Raw genomic sequence first — 18,140 nt, 5'->3', positions numbered from 1 at the left:
CTATCTGTAGGAGAGAGTGATGTGTTGAAGTCCCTCACAATTACTGTGGAAAAATCAATTGCTTCCAATGTTTGTCTCATGTATATTGTCGCACCTTGATTGGGTGCATAAACATTTATGATTGTTATTTCTTCTTGTTGAATTATCCCTTTTATTAGTATATAGTGGCTCTCTTTGTCTCTCATAACATCCTTGCATTTAACGTTTATTTTATCTGAGATTAATAATGCTACTCCTGCTTTCTTTTGGCTGTACCTTGCATGAAATATTTTTTCCATCTTTTCACTTTCAATTCCTTTGTGTCCCTGTGTCTAAGAGGACTCTCTTGTATGCAACATATTGATGGTTCATATTTTTGGATCCATTCTGCCAATCTATATCTTTTAATTTGGGAGTTTAATCCATTAACATTCAATGTTATTACTGTAAAGGCATGTCTTGAATCAGCCATCCTATCTGTTCTAGTTTGCTAATGCTGCGGAATGCAAAACACCAGAGATGAATTGGCTTCTATGAAGAGGGGGATTATTTGGCTACACAGTTATAGTCTTAAGGCCATAAAGTGTCCAAGGTAACACATCAGTAATTGGGTACCTTCACTGGAGGATGGCCAATGGCATCTGGAAAACCTCTGTTAGCTGGGAAGGCACATGGCTGGCATCTGCTCCAAAGTTCTGGTTTCAAAATGGCTTTCTCCCAGGACATTCCTCTCTAGGCTGCAGTTCCTCAAAAATGTCACTCTTAGTTGTACTTGGGCTATTTGTCTTCTCTTAGCTTCAATGTAGCAAGAGTCTGCTTTCAACAGCTGTCTTCAAACTGCCTCACATCTGCAGCTCCTGTGCTGTCTTCAAAGTGTCCCTCTTGGCTGTAGCTCCTCATCAAAACATCACTCACAGCTGCACTGAGTTCCTTCTCTTTGAGTCAGCTCATTTTTATGGCTCCACTGATCAAGGCCCACCCTGAATGGGTGGGGCCATGCCTCCATGGGAATATCTCATCAGAGTCATCACCCACAGCTGGGTGGGGCACATTCCAAGCAAATCTATTCAGCACCAAAACGTCTGCCCCACAAGACTACATCAAAGATAATGGCATTTGGGGGACACAATACATTCAAACTGGCACACTATCCTTTCATTTATGTTTGTCAGATATATTTTTTCCTCTCTCTCTTAATGTCCTTTAACATACCCATACTGAATCTCTTTGGTACTGATCCTTTCTCCAAATCTCTCTCCTTTCTTTGTTTCTCTGCCAATAGGGCTCCCTATGGTATCTCAAGTATGGCAGTTCTCTTGTTAGCAAATTATCTCAGCATTTGTTTGTGAAAAATTTAAGCTTTCCCTCAAATTTGAAGGAGAGTTTTGCTGGATAAAGAATTCTTGGTTGGCAATTTCTGTCTTTCAGAATTTTAAATATATCATGCCACTGCCCTTTTGCCTCTATGGTGGCCACTGAGTAATCACTACATAGTCTTATAATTTTTCCTTTGTAAGTGGTGAATTTTTTTTCTCTTGCTGCTTTCAGAACTTGCTCCTTCTCTTTAGCATTTCACAATCTGTTCAGAATATGTCTCAGTGAGGGGTTATTTAGATTTATTCTGTTTGGAGTTCACTGGGCATTTATGATTTGTGTATTTGTTGTTTAGGATGTTTGGGAAGTTTTCCTAAAGAATTTCTTTGAATACTCTTCCTAGACCTTTACCCTTTTCTTCCCCTTCTGGAACACCAATGACTTTTATATTTGGATTTTTTATATTGTCCGCCATATTCCTGAGGTCTGTTTTGATTTTTTCAATTTTTTCCCCTTCTTTCTTTTGTTCTTTCACTTTCCATTCTGTCCTCTTTGAGGTCACTGATATGCAGTTCAGCTTCCTCTAATCTAGTACTGTTAGTATCCAGAATCTTTTTTAATTTGGTCAACATTTCTTTTATTTCCATAAGATCTTCTATTTTTTTATTTACTCTTGCAATTTCTTCTTTATGCTCTTCTAGGTTCTTCTTCATGTCCTTTATATCCTATGCCATGCTTTCATTGTTTATCTTTAGTTCTTTGATTAATTGCTCCAAATACTGTGTCTCCTCTGATATTTTGATTTTGGTGTTTGGGTTTGAGTTATCCATATTGTCTGGTTTCTTCATGTGCTTTAAAATTTTCTGTTGTTTTTGGCCTCTTGGAATTTGCTTAACTTGATAGGATTTTTTTTAAGATATGTAGACTTATTAGAAAAATTGTCTCTGATTTCTCAGATCTACAGCTTGATGGGGTACACTTTCTCTACCAGCAGGTGGCATCCATGAGCCACCTATTCCCTTCAAGGCAGTTCTCCCCAACTTTGTCTTTGTGGTGGGGGGGTCTGAATCTTGTGGGGGTCCAATTGGTACACCAAGTTTCCATGTGTAGTTGGTGCTATCCTCCCTGAATGTGGGGGGTGTGTCTGAGAATTTAGGTAGGAAGGGCAGCTTTAATAGTCAAATCTCCCAGGTGTTCCTAGAGATTTAAAGCTGTTGCAGGAGTCTAAACCTTCTGTTTAGACTCACCACAGTTTGTCTCTGCCACTGACCCACAAGTCCCTGGTATTGGTGTATGATTCCTGGGACTTCCCAGTGGGTCCCTCTTCCAAGCTTGGCCCTCTTATGGCCTCTGCTGAGGGAAGACTGTGCTACATCACAAGTGAGCACAGCCCCCCAAGGGAAGTTCTGGGCTGCAGGGCCATGTAGAGGTCTTCCCAGCCTGCTGAAAGGATGGCTATATGAGATGTGTTAATTTCCCACTTTTTGCACACCTCCATCTTCCTAGCTCTTGGACAATTAGCTGTGGGTGTGTAAAAGGCTATTGTACATGCCAGCTCTTGGGGTATGTGTGAGTATTGCTGGAAACACTTCCTGCCATGCTGGGTTGTGTGGCACAGCTCTGGTATGTGGTGCCAGGTGCCAGGCAGGAGCATTCCCTGCCTGCTGGGAAGATGTCCATATGGGGCATGGTTATTTTCTCCTTTTTTGCTGACCTCAACCTTCCTAGCTCCAAGAAAGTTAGCTGTGGGTGTGAAAAAGTCTATTGTCCATGCCAGATATTGAGGTGTGTCCACAGGTTGTGGGGAAGCACTGTGTAGCTCTTGCTGCTGGATCTGCAGCTGTGTTTGACTTTTTAAAACTAATCCAACTCCAAACACCAACCTCCAGTTTTCTCAGACAACAGTGTGGCTGTTGGTTCTCTAGCAGGCTCACTCACTCATTTCAGAATGCAGACTCCTGTTTTCACCAAGTGTATGTTCCCCACAGATCTAGCAGGCCTTGTGCAGCTGGTGCCTCACTGGAACTGGTGATCTGGTTCACTTTCTCTTTTATCTAGTGTTTTTCATGGAGATGTTTTTTTGTCCTGTCTCTCCTAATTTGCCATCTTATGGAAACTTGCCAATATATCTTATGAATATAGATGTAAAAATCCCTAGCAAAATATTAACAAACAAAATCCAATAGCATATTAAAAGAATTATAAACCATGATCAAATGAGATTTATCCCTGATATTCAAGAGTGGTTCAACACTAAAGAAAATCAACTAGTATCAAATACCACATTTAAAGAATGAAGGGGGGGGGAAACATGTTCATCTCAATTGATGCACAAAAGGAATTTGATAAAATCAAGCACCCCTTCTGATAAAAACCAATATTCTAGGAGTAGAGGGAAGCTTTCTCAATATGGTAAAAGGCACATATGAAAAACCCACAGCTAACATACTACTTAATGTTGAGAGACTGAAAGTTTTCCCTCTAAGATAAGGAACCAGACCAGGATGCCCACTGTTATCTGTTTATTCAACATTGTACTGGAAGTTCTCATCAGAGGACTTAGGCAAGAAAAACTAATAAAATCATCCAATTTGGTAAAGTTAAACTATCCCTATTTACAGATGGTATTATCCTATGTATAGAAAATCCTGAAAAATCCACAACAATCCTCCTAGAGCTAATAAATGAATCCAGCAAAGTGCCAGGGTACAAGATCAACACACAAAAATCAGTAGTGTTTCTATACACAAGCAATCAACAATTGGAAGAAGAAATATAAAAATAGGGTTCCATTCCCAGAAACAACTAAAATAATCAAATTTGAGGAATACAGCTAATCAAGGATGTAAAGGACTTGTACACAGACAACTAGAAAACATTGCTAAAAGAAATTAAAGAGGGCCTAAATAAGTGGAAGGACATTCTGTGTTCATGTATTGGAGACTAAATATCATTAAGATGTCAATACTACCCAAGGCAAATTATAGATTCAATGCAATACAAATCAAAATTCCAACAACCTTCTTCACAGTAATGGAAAAGCTAATCATCAAAATTATATGGAAGGATAAGGTTCCTGAATAGATAAATCTATCTTGAAAGATAAGAATGGAATTGGAGGACTCACACATCCTGATCTTAAAATTTATTAGAAAGCCGTAGTAATCCTAACAGTATGGGACTGGCACAAAGACAGACATATAGACCACTGGAATAGAACTGAGAGCTCAGAAATCAATCCTTATATTTATGGCCAGCAGATTTTTAACAACATGGCAAAGAGCACTCAGTTGGGAAAGAATAGTCTCTTCAACAAAATGTTCTGGGAAAACTAGGTCGCCATTAAAAAAAACAAACAAAAAAAACTCAGAATGGATCAAATACCTGAATATAAGAACTAGAACCATCAAAATCCTAGAAGAAAACATAGGGAGGCATGTATCTTCAGGTCCCTCTGTTAAGCAATGACTTCTTAGTCTTTGTATGCAAAAAACATAGAAAACAAATGAAAAAATAGATAAGCTGGACATCAACAATACTAAAAAAATAAAAAAAATTGATGACTCAGAGGTTGTTAAAATGAAATTAGAACAACAAACTACACAATTGGAGAAAATATTTGGAAACCACATGATCGATAAAGGTTTAATATCCAAAATATATAAAGAAATCCTTCAACTTAACAACAAAAAGTCAAAGAAACCAGTAACAAAGTGGGCAAAAGACTTCAATAGACATCTCTGTGCATAAAATATACAAATGGGAAACACAGCATATGAAATGATACTGAATATCATTAGCTATCAGTGAAATGCAAATCAAAACCTCAGTGAGATACCATTTCACACCCATTAGAATGGCTACTATTGAAAAATGGGAAATAACAAGTATTTGAGAGGATGTGAGAAATAGGAATGTTCATTATTTGCTGATGGCAATATAAAATGGTGCAGCCACTGTGGAAGAAAGTTTGGTGATTTCTCCGAAAGCTAGGTATAAAACTACCAAGGTCAAAATGCCAGAACTGACCTGTTATAATGTACAGGAGGGGATCCAACAGCATAGAGAGGGTGGAATGTTAGAGTGGATTTATCATGGAAGGCCTGTTCACACATTCCAGGAATGTCCAGAGGACACACCTTTTACCAGGATTGTGAGGAATAAATTTGTGAGACTAGCTCTGTAGTTGCCCTTCTTTGTAGGTCAGATATTACTGTGGGAACTGCTGTCACTGAGCTGGAATCTTTAAACACAATGGGCATAATTGAATTCTGAGTTGGCAGAAGCCAAGTGGCAATGGTCAATCACCAAAAACATGGTGAGTACCTTAATGGACAACAGGATCAAAGCAGGAGTCAAAATAATCTGACTTGCAGAGACTTATGGCATTGGTTAGTAGATCATGGGGTACCCAGAAGTAAAATAGATGGGCAGTCTACTAAATTCTTATTTGATCTGTATAAGCAGAAGAATTCTAGGTCAAGTGAACAAAAGCCTAACTTGATTTACAAAAACAGTCACAGTCCCTAATCAATTCCCAGACTTAAGACAGTTTATAGACCCAGAACCCCTTGAATGAGGGTAAAGCTGGGCACCCTTGGGGAAGGACCCTGTTACACTGTCAAAAATTTGTATTGGAAATCTTCATCCAAGCCTTCCCCAAGGAGACCTATAGCCTTTTACCAGAGTCACTGTGAACTGGAGAAAAGGAAATGATCAGTTATTTCTGGGATTATTAGACACTGGCTCAAAATAGACATTAATTCCAGGAGACCCAAAACATCACTCTGGTCCACCATTCAGCATAGGGGTTTATGGAGGTCAGGTGTTTGATGGAGTTTTAGCTCAGGTTCATCTCACAGTGGACAGTTGGTCCCTGGACCCAATCTGTGGTTATTTCCCCAGTTCCAGAATGCATAATTGGAATAGATGTAGCAAATGGCAGAACCCCCACACTGGTTCCCTGACTTATGGAGTGAGGGCTATTATGGTAGAAAAGACCAACTGGAAGCCACTAAAACTGCCACTGCCTAGCAAAATAGTAAATCAGAAAAAATAACAGATTTCTGGAGGGATTTCAGAGATTAATGCCACTCTCGAGAACCTGAAGGATGCAGGGATGGTAATTCCCACCATATCCCCATTCAACACTCCTATTTGGCCTGTGCAGAAAACAGAGGGTCTTGGAAGCTGACAGTGGACTATCAAAAACTTAACCAGGTGGTGATTCCAATTGAAGCTGCTGTCCCAGGTGCTGTATCTTTGCTTGAGCAATACATCCCCTGGTACCTGGTATGCAGCTATTGATCTGGCAGATGCTTTTTTCTCAATAATTGTTAGTAAGAACCACCATAAACAGTTTGAATTCAGCTGGCAAGGCCAGCAGTATGTCTTCACTGTTCTACCTCAGGAGTATATCAACTCTCCAGTCCTATATAATATTCTTCTCTGCAGTGAACATGATCATTTCTTCCACAGGATGTCACACTGGTCCATCATATTGATGATATCATGTTGAATAGACCTAGCGAGCAAGAAGAAGCAACTGCTCTAAACTTATTGGTAAGGCATTTACATGTCAGAGGATGGGAGATAAATCCAATAAAAATACAAGGGCCTCCCACCCCAGTAAAATTTCTAGGTGTCCAGTGGTGTGGGGCATGTCAAGATTTCCCTTCTAAAGTGAAAGCTGTTGCATCTGGTCCCTCCTATGACCTAACTAGAGGCACAACACCTAGTTGGCCTCATTGCATTTTGGAGACAATATATTCCTCATCTGGCTGTGCTATTCTGGCCCATTTCCTGAGCAACCAGAAAAGCTTCTGGTTTTGAGTGGGGACTAGAACAAGGGGAGGCTCTATGACAGGTCCAGGCTGCTGTGCAAGTTGCTCTGCCACTTGAACCATATGGTCCAGCTGATCCAATGGTACTGGAAGTGTCAGTGACAAATAGAGATGCTGTTTGGAGACTTTGGAGGGCTTCTAAAGGAGAAACACAGCACAGGCCCTTAGGATTTTGGAGTGAAACTTTACCATCCTCTGCAGATAACTAGTCCCCTTTTGAGAGACAGATTTTGGCCTTCTACTGGGCCTTAATAGAGACAGAACACTTAACCATGGGCCACCAAGTTACCTTGAGACCTGAGTTGCCTATCGTGAGCTGGGTGTTGTCCGACCCACCCAGCCATAAAGTTGGGTGTGCACAGCAGCACTCAATTGTAAAATGGAAATGGAATATACGAGATAGGGCTTGAGTGGGTCCTGAAGGCACAAGCAACTTACATGAGGAAGTGGCCCAAATGTCCATGGTCACCACTCCTGCCACAGTACTTTCTCTTTCCCAGCCCAGAGCTATGGCCTCTTTGGGGGTTCCTTAAAATCAATTGACTGGTGAAGAGAAAACTCAGGCCTGGTTGACAGATGGTTCTGCATGATATGGAGGCACCACTCAAAAGTGGACAGCTGCAGCACTGCAGCCCCATTCTGGGATGTCCCTGAACAGTGGTGAGGGAGAATCCTCCCAGTGGACAGAATTTTGAGCAGTGCACCTGCTTGTTCATTTTGCATGGAAGGAGAATTGGTCAGAGACGCATTTATATAGTGATTCATGGGCTGTTGCTAATGGTTTAGCTGGATAGTCAGGGACCTGGAAGGAACATAATTGGAAAGTTGGTGACAAAGAAGTCTTGGAAAGAGATACATGAATAAACATATCTGAGTGGGCAAAAAATATAAAGATATTTGTGTCCCATGTGAATGCTCACCAGAGGGTGACTTCAGCAGAGGAAGGCTTTAATATTCAAGTGGATAAGATGACCCTTTCTGTGTATACCAGTCAGCCTCTTTCCCTAGACACTCCTGTCATTGCCCAATGGGCTCATGAACAAAGTGATCATGCTGGTAGGGGTGGAGGTTATGCATGGGCTCAGCAACATAGACTTCCACTCACCAAGGCCAACCTGGCCACAGCCACTGCTGAGTGCCCAATCTGCCAGCTCAGAGATCCACACTCAGTCCCCAATATGGCACCATTACTTGAGGTGATCAGTCTGCTACCTGGTGGCAGGTTGATTACATTGGACCACTTCCATCACGGAAGGGGCAGTGATTTTTTCTAACTGGAAAAGACACATACTCGGGATATGGGTTTGTCTTCCCTGCATGCAGTGCTTCCAACAAAACTACCATCTGTGGACTTACAGAATGCCTTATCCACTGTCACGGTATTGCATACAGTATTGCTTCTGATCAAGGAACCCATTTCACAGCAAATGAAGTGCAGGAATGGGCACATGCTCAAAGAAATCTCTGGTCTTACCATGTTCCCCGACATCCAGAGGCAGGTAGGTTGTTGGAACGGTGGCATGGCCTTTTGAAGACTCAGTTATGATGTCAGCTAGTTGGCAAAACCTTGCAGGGCTTAGGCGATGTTCTCCAGGAAGCTGTGTATGTTCTGAATCAGTGTCTACTCTATGGTGCTGTTTCCTCTGTAGACAGGATTCACGAGTCCAGGAATCAAGGGATGGAAATGGGATTGACACCAGGCACTATCACCCCTAGTGATTCACTAGAAAAATTTTGTTTCCTGTCCCTGCAACCTTAAGTTTTGCAGGTCTTTGTACCAAAATAAAGATTGTTCCTACTAGGAGACACAAGAGTGATTCCATTGGAATGGAAGTTAAGACTGCCATCTGGCCACTTTGGGCTTCTCATGCTTCTGAATCAACAGGGAAGGAGGGGGATTATTGTACTGGCTGGGGTGATTGAGCCTGACTATCAAGGGAAAATAGGACTGCAACTACATAGTGGAAGTAAAGAAGAATTTCCTGGAATACAGGAGATCCCCTAGGGCGTCTCTTAGTACTACCATGCCCTGTGTTTAAAGTCAATGGAAAACTGCAACAACCAATCCAGGCAGGACTACCAATGTCACAGAAACTTTAGAAGTGAAGGTTTGTATTACCCTACCTGGAAAAGAACCATGGCCAGCTGAATGCTTGCTGAGGGTAAAGCGAACATGGAATGGGTAGTGGAAAAAGGTAGTGATATATATGAACTGTGACCATATGACCAATTACAGAAATGAGGACTGATTTATTTAACTTATAGGATATCAAGTTTAAGAATGAATGTTACCCAAGGACTTGTACCCTATTCTCGAGAGACTTAGTGCATTTCCAGTTGTATGTAGGACAGCAGAGTATTCTTAGAAAAAGCTTATGTCTGTTATTGTGTTCTGTTTAGAGCTTAGGTGTGGTTCAAAGTTATGTGTATAGCTGCCAAATTGAAAAGGGCTGGACTGTGATGATCAGGTTCATGTGTCAACTTGGCCAGGTAATGGTGCCCAGTTGTCTGGCCAAGCAAGCAGTGGCCTAACCATTACTGTAAGGACATTCTGTGGCTGGTTAATAAACCAGAAAGCTGGTTTATTAAATCATCTGTCAATTGATTGTATCTGTGGTTGATTACATTTATAATCAACTAAGGTAGTGTCTTCCACAATGAGAGAATCCAATCAATTGGTTTTAATCCAATCAGTTGAAGGATTTTAAGGGAGAAGACAGAGAATTTTCAATTCCTCTTTAGCCAGTCTTTCCCGGGGATTTCATCGAAGACCTTCATAGTAGTTGTCAGCTTGCAGCCTGTCCTATAGAATTTGGACTTGTGCATCCTGCCATATGGAATCTGGACTAGTGCATCCTGAAAGTTGTGTGAGACACTTTTATGAAAACTCATATTTACAGTTATCTCCTGTTTGTTCTGTTTCCCTAGAGAACCCTGATTAATACAACGGTAGTAACCCAAGTGTCCATTAACAAATGAATGTATAAATAAAATATGGTATATATATATACAATGGAATATTATTCAGCCATAAAAAGAAATGAAATCCTGATACATATGTGAACATGGATGAACCCTGAACATCATGATGAGTGATATAAAGCAGACACAAAAAGACAAATATTGTGTTATCTCACTGATTTGAAACAATTGTAGTTAAGCAAACTCATAGAGTCAAAATCAAGAATTTAGGTTATCAGAGGATGGGGTGGAGAAGGGAATGGGACATTAAGGGTCAATATATTCAAGATTCCTGTTTGGAATGATGGAAATATTGTGGTAATAGATGGTGGTATTGGTAGTTCAACATTTTTAACACAATTAACAGCACTGAAATGTATATCTGAATATGACTAAAAGGGGAAATGTTAGCGTTCCCAAGCTCAAACCAAACAGAAGAAAGGAAATAATAAAACAGAGCAGAAATTAATGCAACAGAAAATAGAAACAAAAGAAAGAAAAATTAATATGACCCAAATTTTGTTATTTGAAAAGAACAACAAAATACACAAACCTGTATTCAGATTGATCAAAAAAAAAAAAATTGTAAACATATTTCAAAGAACAGTGAATTACGGTAAATTAGTCATTTCCAAATTGATTAATTGAACTCATTTTTCATACAGTAATAAATTCATCAATTGCTTATTATGTGCATGCCTTATTATGTGTGTGACTTAAACAAAGAACGAATAATTTCATAGATGCATGAATTAAATGAAAAAAACAAAGAAAAATGGAGATGAATAAGAACTACTTTATAATTTAAATTTATTTTGATTGTGTATTTTATATTTTTGAATTAATCATAATATTTAACATTTTTTGAGTTCTTACAATTTGCAAAGCACTGTTCACTGATGTTTTACATTGACTAACACTTTTAAATCTGACAATAAAATAAAATAAGTGCAATATTAATGCTATCCATTTTTCATACATGGATTTGAGGACTAGATATTTTAGGCAACTTCTCAGCTGTCAAAAATGAGAAATTGGACCAAACAAGACTTGTACGTATAAATCTGTGTTAGGAATTAATGCCTTCAACTACAATGCTATATAAATTCCTAGCATGATGAAGTGTTTTGTTCAGTTCTTTGAAAAAGGATTCAGCATTTTTACATTACTTAGAATACATAATGTTCCAATTTTCTACAACCACTGTGAAAATAATCTCATTCAATCAACATCCCACAATCCTTTATATCTTTGTGTATAATTTATTTACATGTAGATAAGAAACACTGATATAGATGCATAACAGTAATATTTATTAATATGTATATTATATTTTCATTAGACTAAATTAGTCTAAGTTGTAATAATTTAAATTAATTTCAAATATGGAAGAAAAAATTGCTGCAATTTACCTCCTTCAATTTGTCCAGTAGATATACATCTATTTGGAAAAGTCATAGTTTTATATCTAGCATTTGTTATTAACAAAGTGATTCTGTAGCTTGTATTTAAGGATCATGATCTTAGACACTTATTTTGCTAACAATATCACCCCCCAAATAAAATACCATACATACCATACATTTAGCATGTTTTTATATTTATATTCTGTAAAAGATTTCTGATAAATTTGCAGGTATGCTATATAAATTTTAAATAGTAACATATAACTAGATTATATGGTAGCCAAATTGTGTCAATTAAAATGCCACAATTTAGTAAGTTATATTTTTTTTCTGTTTTTTTGAAAGGACCTGAAGGAATGGAACACAAAGTGGATGAGGTTTTTTTATTCCCCAAACATTTTGCATTTGTTGTTATATCTGTTTAATGTCATTTAACCTGTGTTAATTATCTATTGCTATATAACAATTTGCCTGAAAACTTTGTTGCTTTATTTATTTTCAGGTTTCAGTCAAGGTTTTGGCCAGGGCTGAAATCACTTTAAAGCTTGACAGGAGCTGGAGGATAGACATCCAATATGGCTGACTCCTACGCTAGGCATGTTGGTGCTGACTGTTGGGAAGAGGCTCAGTCCTATCCCATGGTGGCCTCTCCTCTGACTCCTTAACTCATAACATGATCCCTGGCTTTCTTTAATCTCTTCAAATCTGGGACCATTCAACTCTTCATAACTTGTTTTTTGTTTTTTTGTTTTCTTTTTTTTTTTCTTTTTTTTTTTTTCATTTCATGATATTGAAGATTTACTTGTAGGATAACCTGAAATTTGAATTTGTCTTTTTTTTTTTTTTTTTCTGTCATTTTGGAGAGATTCAGGTCAAGTTTTGGAATTCTATTTCTATCACACTCAGAAGAAAATATGTTATTACAGAAAGTGATAAAATGGGACATTCACCCTCACAATAGATAGGGCCATGAGAAATGCATTAAATAGGGAATGAGAGACATTAAATATCCAATGAGGTTTTGGGGGAATCACCTGATATCAGAAGTGAGTGCTCGGTTGTTTCCTGTTTCAAAAACCTGTCCCTGTGACATGTGTTTTCACTGAGTAAATGTCACCATTCTTATCAGATCATCCTAAATATTATCTGAAAATTGATAAAATAATAAGTCACCTAGAAACCACTGACTTTGGCCTCTTAAATTAGGCTATACTCTATTTTCAGAATGACACCTTTAATTATTAAATTTGAATTAAGATTTTCTAAATGATGAGATTTAAAAAATTTCTAAGATTTTAGGTAAACCTGATATATATTAAGTAGACAAAAATTTCAGGGTGGTTATGTATATTTACCAATTATTTTACACATTCTACAACAATGTAAATGATAACTTTTTAATGAAAAAAACCCTTTTACTGATACAAATTTTATGCAAGATAATTCCATTATTCCTGCTGAGGCTTAGATCACTCTGCTGCTTGCCTGTTATATTGGAAGTTGCACACGTTTGGATTAGAGAGTACCACAGGATGTTTGTGCTATTTATTGTTACAGAATTTATTGACACTTCACAGAGAATGCTGGATTCTTGTTCTCTTTTTAAATGGGTATTACAATTAAATTTTATCCGTGAGGGAATTTAATTGCAGAGATGAAAAGATATTATGTTACAAGGCATATTGATTCCAGAGTTCATAACTTCTATAGTTTTGTGTTCTGCTAATTTACCTAGCTCTTCTACAAAAGGAAACTGATTTTTTAAATGTAGTGTATGCTCTCCTCCTTATTAATCTATGAATTACAATTGATTATTTAGCAGAGAGAATTTTTTAAATGATGGTAAATATACTCATCTTTACACATCTTGCAATATCTAACTTTCTACCATATATATATATATATATATATATATATATATATATTCCTTTTATCTGAGACCATTTTGCAAATTTGCATTCGTTGTTAACAATTTATCTTTTGGCTCAAATATTTGCCTTCATATTAGTTCAGCATCTTGAATCAAAATATCTTTTATAGAAGATTAGCTATCTGATACTATTTCCTGAACAGTTTATGTTGGGGACAAATTAAGTTATTCAATATCTAATACCTAATATCATTTAAAAATCATTAATTTTTCTGATGAATTAAGTGTATACAATTTTGAGTGAGAACATTATGAAGAAGAAGTATTAAGGTAAAAAAAAACTTTAAGAATAAGGGCTGTCTTAATTTAAATGGAGCAATTTTATATATATTTATTAAACTCCATACAAATAATTTTGAAAAGAAAACTTAATTTGATTATAAAAGCCAAATTAATAATTATCCAAAAATTAACAAAATAATTAACCACAATATCTATTTGTCCTTTAGTATGTGTTAAATTACCAAATTCAGCTTCACAAAATCTTACTTAAAAAATTTGCTGTACAGTAAGGCACAATAAAGTAAGCTATTAAAATTATTTTTGAGGATTTTTCCTCTGTATACATGTTTTTCCCTAATCAGTCAATTTCAGACAACACCTTTAAATGCCTTTTCCAAGGCTCATCCTGTATCCTTAAAGCTTTTCTAAGAAAACTTAACCAAGGTGATTGTTGATACCATATTTGCTTTGCTTACAGCATGATCTGATACGTTTAACAGTGATTCTGTTTTTGATACATGCAATAATAAGTAATGTCTCCTTTTTGAAGAGATTCTTATTTTGTCCCTAAAGAGGTAAAGAGTGCATGTTAAAGTAAGATCCTCCTGCCATTTGCAAGAAAGGAAAAAAGAGTTGTGAAAATCCTCAAATACAAATATTTTATTTGAATTATGGATATGGGTTTGCAGATAGATGAGAAAGATGGAGAAAACAGGAAATGAGCAACTGAGAAAACATCTATTGTATGATCCCATTATATGAATTATGCTGTATTTGTTTTCCAGACACAAGTGCGGCACATTTACAGAGTAGACTAATATATGTCTGCAAGGAGAAAATATAGTTATATTTTTCTGGCTCTATAAAATGCTAATTCCATTGCAAAAACAAATAACAAAGCATAAACACACAAAAAAACTAATACTTGGAACTATAATTGGCATTTGTTATAATTACTGCAACTGGCTTCCAGGCTGGTACTTGACAGGACTATCTGGCAACAATATGTTTAACATTTGACCAGTGAAAACCAATTGGATACAAATAGCCTATGATCAGTGTAGGAACTGTTTGGGCTCTGAAGTTGGCAGAGGTACTTGATGGTGCAGAGTGGCAGTGTCGTTGAATTCAGAACAATAGAGCAGAAGAAGTCCTAGGAATGTCTGAAGTGTCCTATATTCAAAATAGCTCAACTCCCTGTTTCAATTTTAACTATTGAGATTATTTTATAGTTACAGAACTGGATCAACCCATGCCTCTGTGTAAAAGTTCCTATAACCATACATTGAAAAGACCTGTCTCCACGTCCAGATTCCTCTTTTTATGACTTCCCTGATGAACAGTAGTAGATATTAAAATATATTCACATCAAAACAATATTTTTCAATTCATATCTCCATTAGCTATGTGACTAAGCACATTACTTATTTCCTCTGTGCAGTATTATTCTCAAATTTAGAACAAATGGTTTTGACATAAAGGTTATATATTATCATTTTCCACTTTTAAATTTTATTCCTGAAGTATAAAAATAGTTTAAAATATCCCTGAGTGACATTTAGCAGTAAATTGCCAGATGAAACTGGATTATTGTGACATTTTAAAAACAAATTTCCATCAGACACTCCAAAGACATCAATTCAGATCCAACTTTATTATTCTGAGCCTGCAAGAAACTGTATCCAGTTTTACTTAATCCAGTTTACTACAGATGAATGAAACTTCAGTCTCCTTGATTTGATGTGAGCAGATCCAAATGGTGAAATATCTACGAAAAGGGAGTGAAAAAGTAAATTTGAAGAGTAACATAATTTTAAATTCTGTTTCTTTGTTTTCTTTTTAAGTAGTTTTTCAATACTTTTTCCAATAATTTCTGGTACATGTAGAATTTATGTCACTAAGGCAACAATACCTTTGGGAGTATCAGAATTAGTTAATTTTGACAGGAAATAATTCAGTGAACTCAGTAATATATCTACTTTTGTTTTGAAAAGAGGGCACTATAAATCAGATGTTGATTTTACTTCTGGATTTTTTTAAAACACACTTTATTGTCAGTGTCCAAATAGCTTTTATAAATACAAATTTTAGTTTGTGGCAGTTATATCATATAGCTTAATGTTCCCAATGTATGTCTGGGAAAGTAGGGTGATATAGACATAAGGTACTTAATATGTTAAAGAAAAGAATCTATCCATAGTCCATCAAGGCTTCTAAAGAACAAAAGGGGAAATAAAACATTTATGTGAACTGTATTTGATAAATAGACTATAGCTTTGTAAATAAAATCTAGTGTGAAATGGTACTAGTGGTAAACCATACAATTCAGTAACTTTATCCATTCAATTCAAAAGCCATTTATTAACTACTTACTTTGCATAAGGCGTTCAAGTATTGTAAGAAATTTCCATAGTATGGTGTATTGATAAGAGGTTCAGTATCCTAATAGATGTCACATAATGCTCAAACATAATGAATATAAAGCTTCCACCTTTTGGCTATTTGAATATTGCTGCTATGAACTTTGGTGTTTACATATCTGTTTGAGTCTCTGCTTTCAATTATTTTAGGTATACACCCAGAAGTGGAATTTCAAGGTCATTTGGAAATTCTACATTCAATTTTCTGAGGAAATGCCAAACTGTTTTCCATAGTGACTGCACCATTTTACAATCCTACCAACAATTTGTGAGTTCCATTTTTTTCCATATCCTCTCCAACACATTCTTTTCTGTTACTTTAATAATAGCCATCCTAGTGTATGTTAAGTGGTGTCTCATTTTGGTTCAGAATTGCATTTCCCTGATGAACAGTGATGTTGAGCATCTTTCCTGTGCTTATTGGGCATTTGTATTCCCTGTTGAGATAAATGTCTATACACATACTTTGGCCATTTTCAATTGGATTATCTTTTAGTTCTTGAGTTATAGGAGTTCATTTCATACTACAACCTTATCAGATATATGGTTTGCAACTGATTTCTCCTTTAGGTTGCCTTTTCACTTGCTTGATAATATCCTTTCATGTACAAATGGTTTTCATTTTGATGAAGTCCATATTATCTAATTTTTTCTTTCATTGCTTGTGCCCTTGGTTTCATATTTAGCAATTCACTGCCAAATCTAAATTCATGGAGGTTTCCTCTATGTTTTCTTAGAGTTTTATGGTTTTAGCTCATTGTATAGTTCCTTGTTCTATTTTGAGTTAATTTTAGAATATTGTGGTGATATAGGGGTTCAACATCATTTGTATGCCTGTGGATATCCAGTTTCCCCTGCACCACTGTTGAAAAGAACATTCTTTCCCCATTTAGTGTAGTAGGGACCATTATTGAAAGCTGGTTGTTCCCAAAAGTGTAGGTTCATTCCTGAACTCTCAATTCTATGCCATGATTTACCTTTATGCCAATACCCCACTTGATTACTGTGGTTTTCTACTAAGCTTTGAAATTGGGAAGCATGATACTTTCTGTTCTTTTCAAAATTGTTTTGGCTATTCAGGGATCCTTGGAATGCCATTTGAATTTAAGGATTTACTTTTCCATTTCAGCCAAAAAAAAAAAAAAAAAGCACCTGCTAGAACTGTGGTAGGGATTAAATTGAATCTATAGGTCTGCTGTTTGGCTAATATTGTCCTCTAAAATGATTAATTCTTCCAGTCCATGAACAAAGGATATCTTGCCATTTATGTAGTTCTTCTTTGATTTCTTCCAGGAATGTTTTGCTATTTCCAGTCTACAAATCCTTTCCTTCCTTGGATAAATTTATGTCTAGATATTTTCATCTTTTAGATGCTATTGTAAATGTAACAGTTCCATTTTTTAAATTTCCATTTTGGACTGTTTATTGCTGATACATAGATACAACTAATTTTCATATCTTTATCTTGTAGCCTGCAAATTTCTTGAATTCTTTTATTAATTCTAGTAGTTTTCTTGTTTATTCTTTGGGAGGTTATGCATGAGCTCAGCAACATGGACTTCCACTCACTAAGGCTTACCTGGCCACAGCCACTGCTGAATGCCCAATCTGCCAGCAGCAGAGACCCACATTCCAACCCTAATACGGAGGTGATCTCTGAGGTGGTCTGCCTACTGCCTGGTGTCAGTTTGATTATATTGGATCATTTTCATCATGGAAGCAGCAGCATTTGGATTTTACTGGAATTGATACATACTCTGAATATACATTTGCTTTCTCTACATGCAATGCTTCTGCCAAAACTATATCCATGTAGTTACAGAATGCTATATCCACCCTCATGGTAGTCCATACTGCACTGCTTCTGATCAAGGAACTCACCAAGGAAATGAAGTGTGGCAATGGCTGGGGCATGCTTATGGAATTCACTGGTCTTACCATGTTCCTCATGATCCTGAGACAGCTGGATTGATAGAACGGTGGAATGGCCTTTTGAAGTTTCAATTATGGCATCAACTAGGTGGCAATACCTTGCAGGGCTGGGGCAATGTCCTCCAGGGAACTG

Source organism: Choloepus didactylus, chromosome 12 (genome assembly GCF_015220235.1).
Source record: "Choloepus didactylus isolate mChoDid1 chromosome 12, mChoDid1.pri, whole genome shotgun sequence".
Taxonomy (NCBI): domain Eukaryota; kingdom Metazoa; phylum Chordata; class Mammalia; order Pilosa; family Megalonychidae; genus Choloepus; species Choloepus didactylus.
This window is presented reverse-complemented; position numbering follows the sequence as displayed.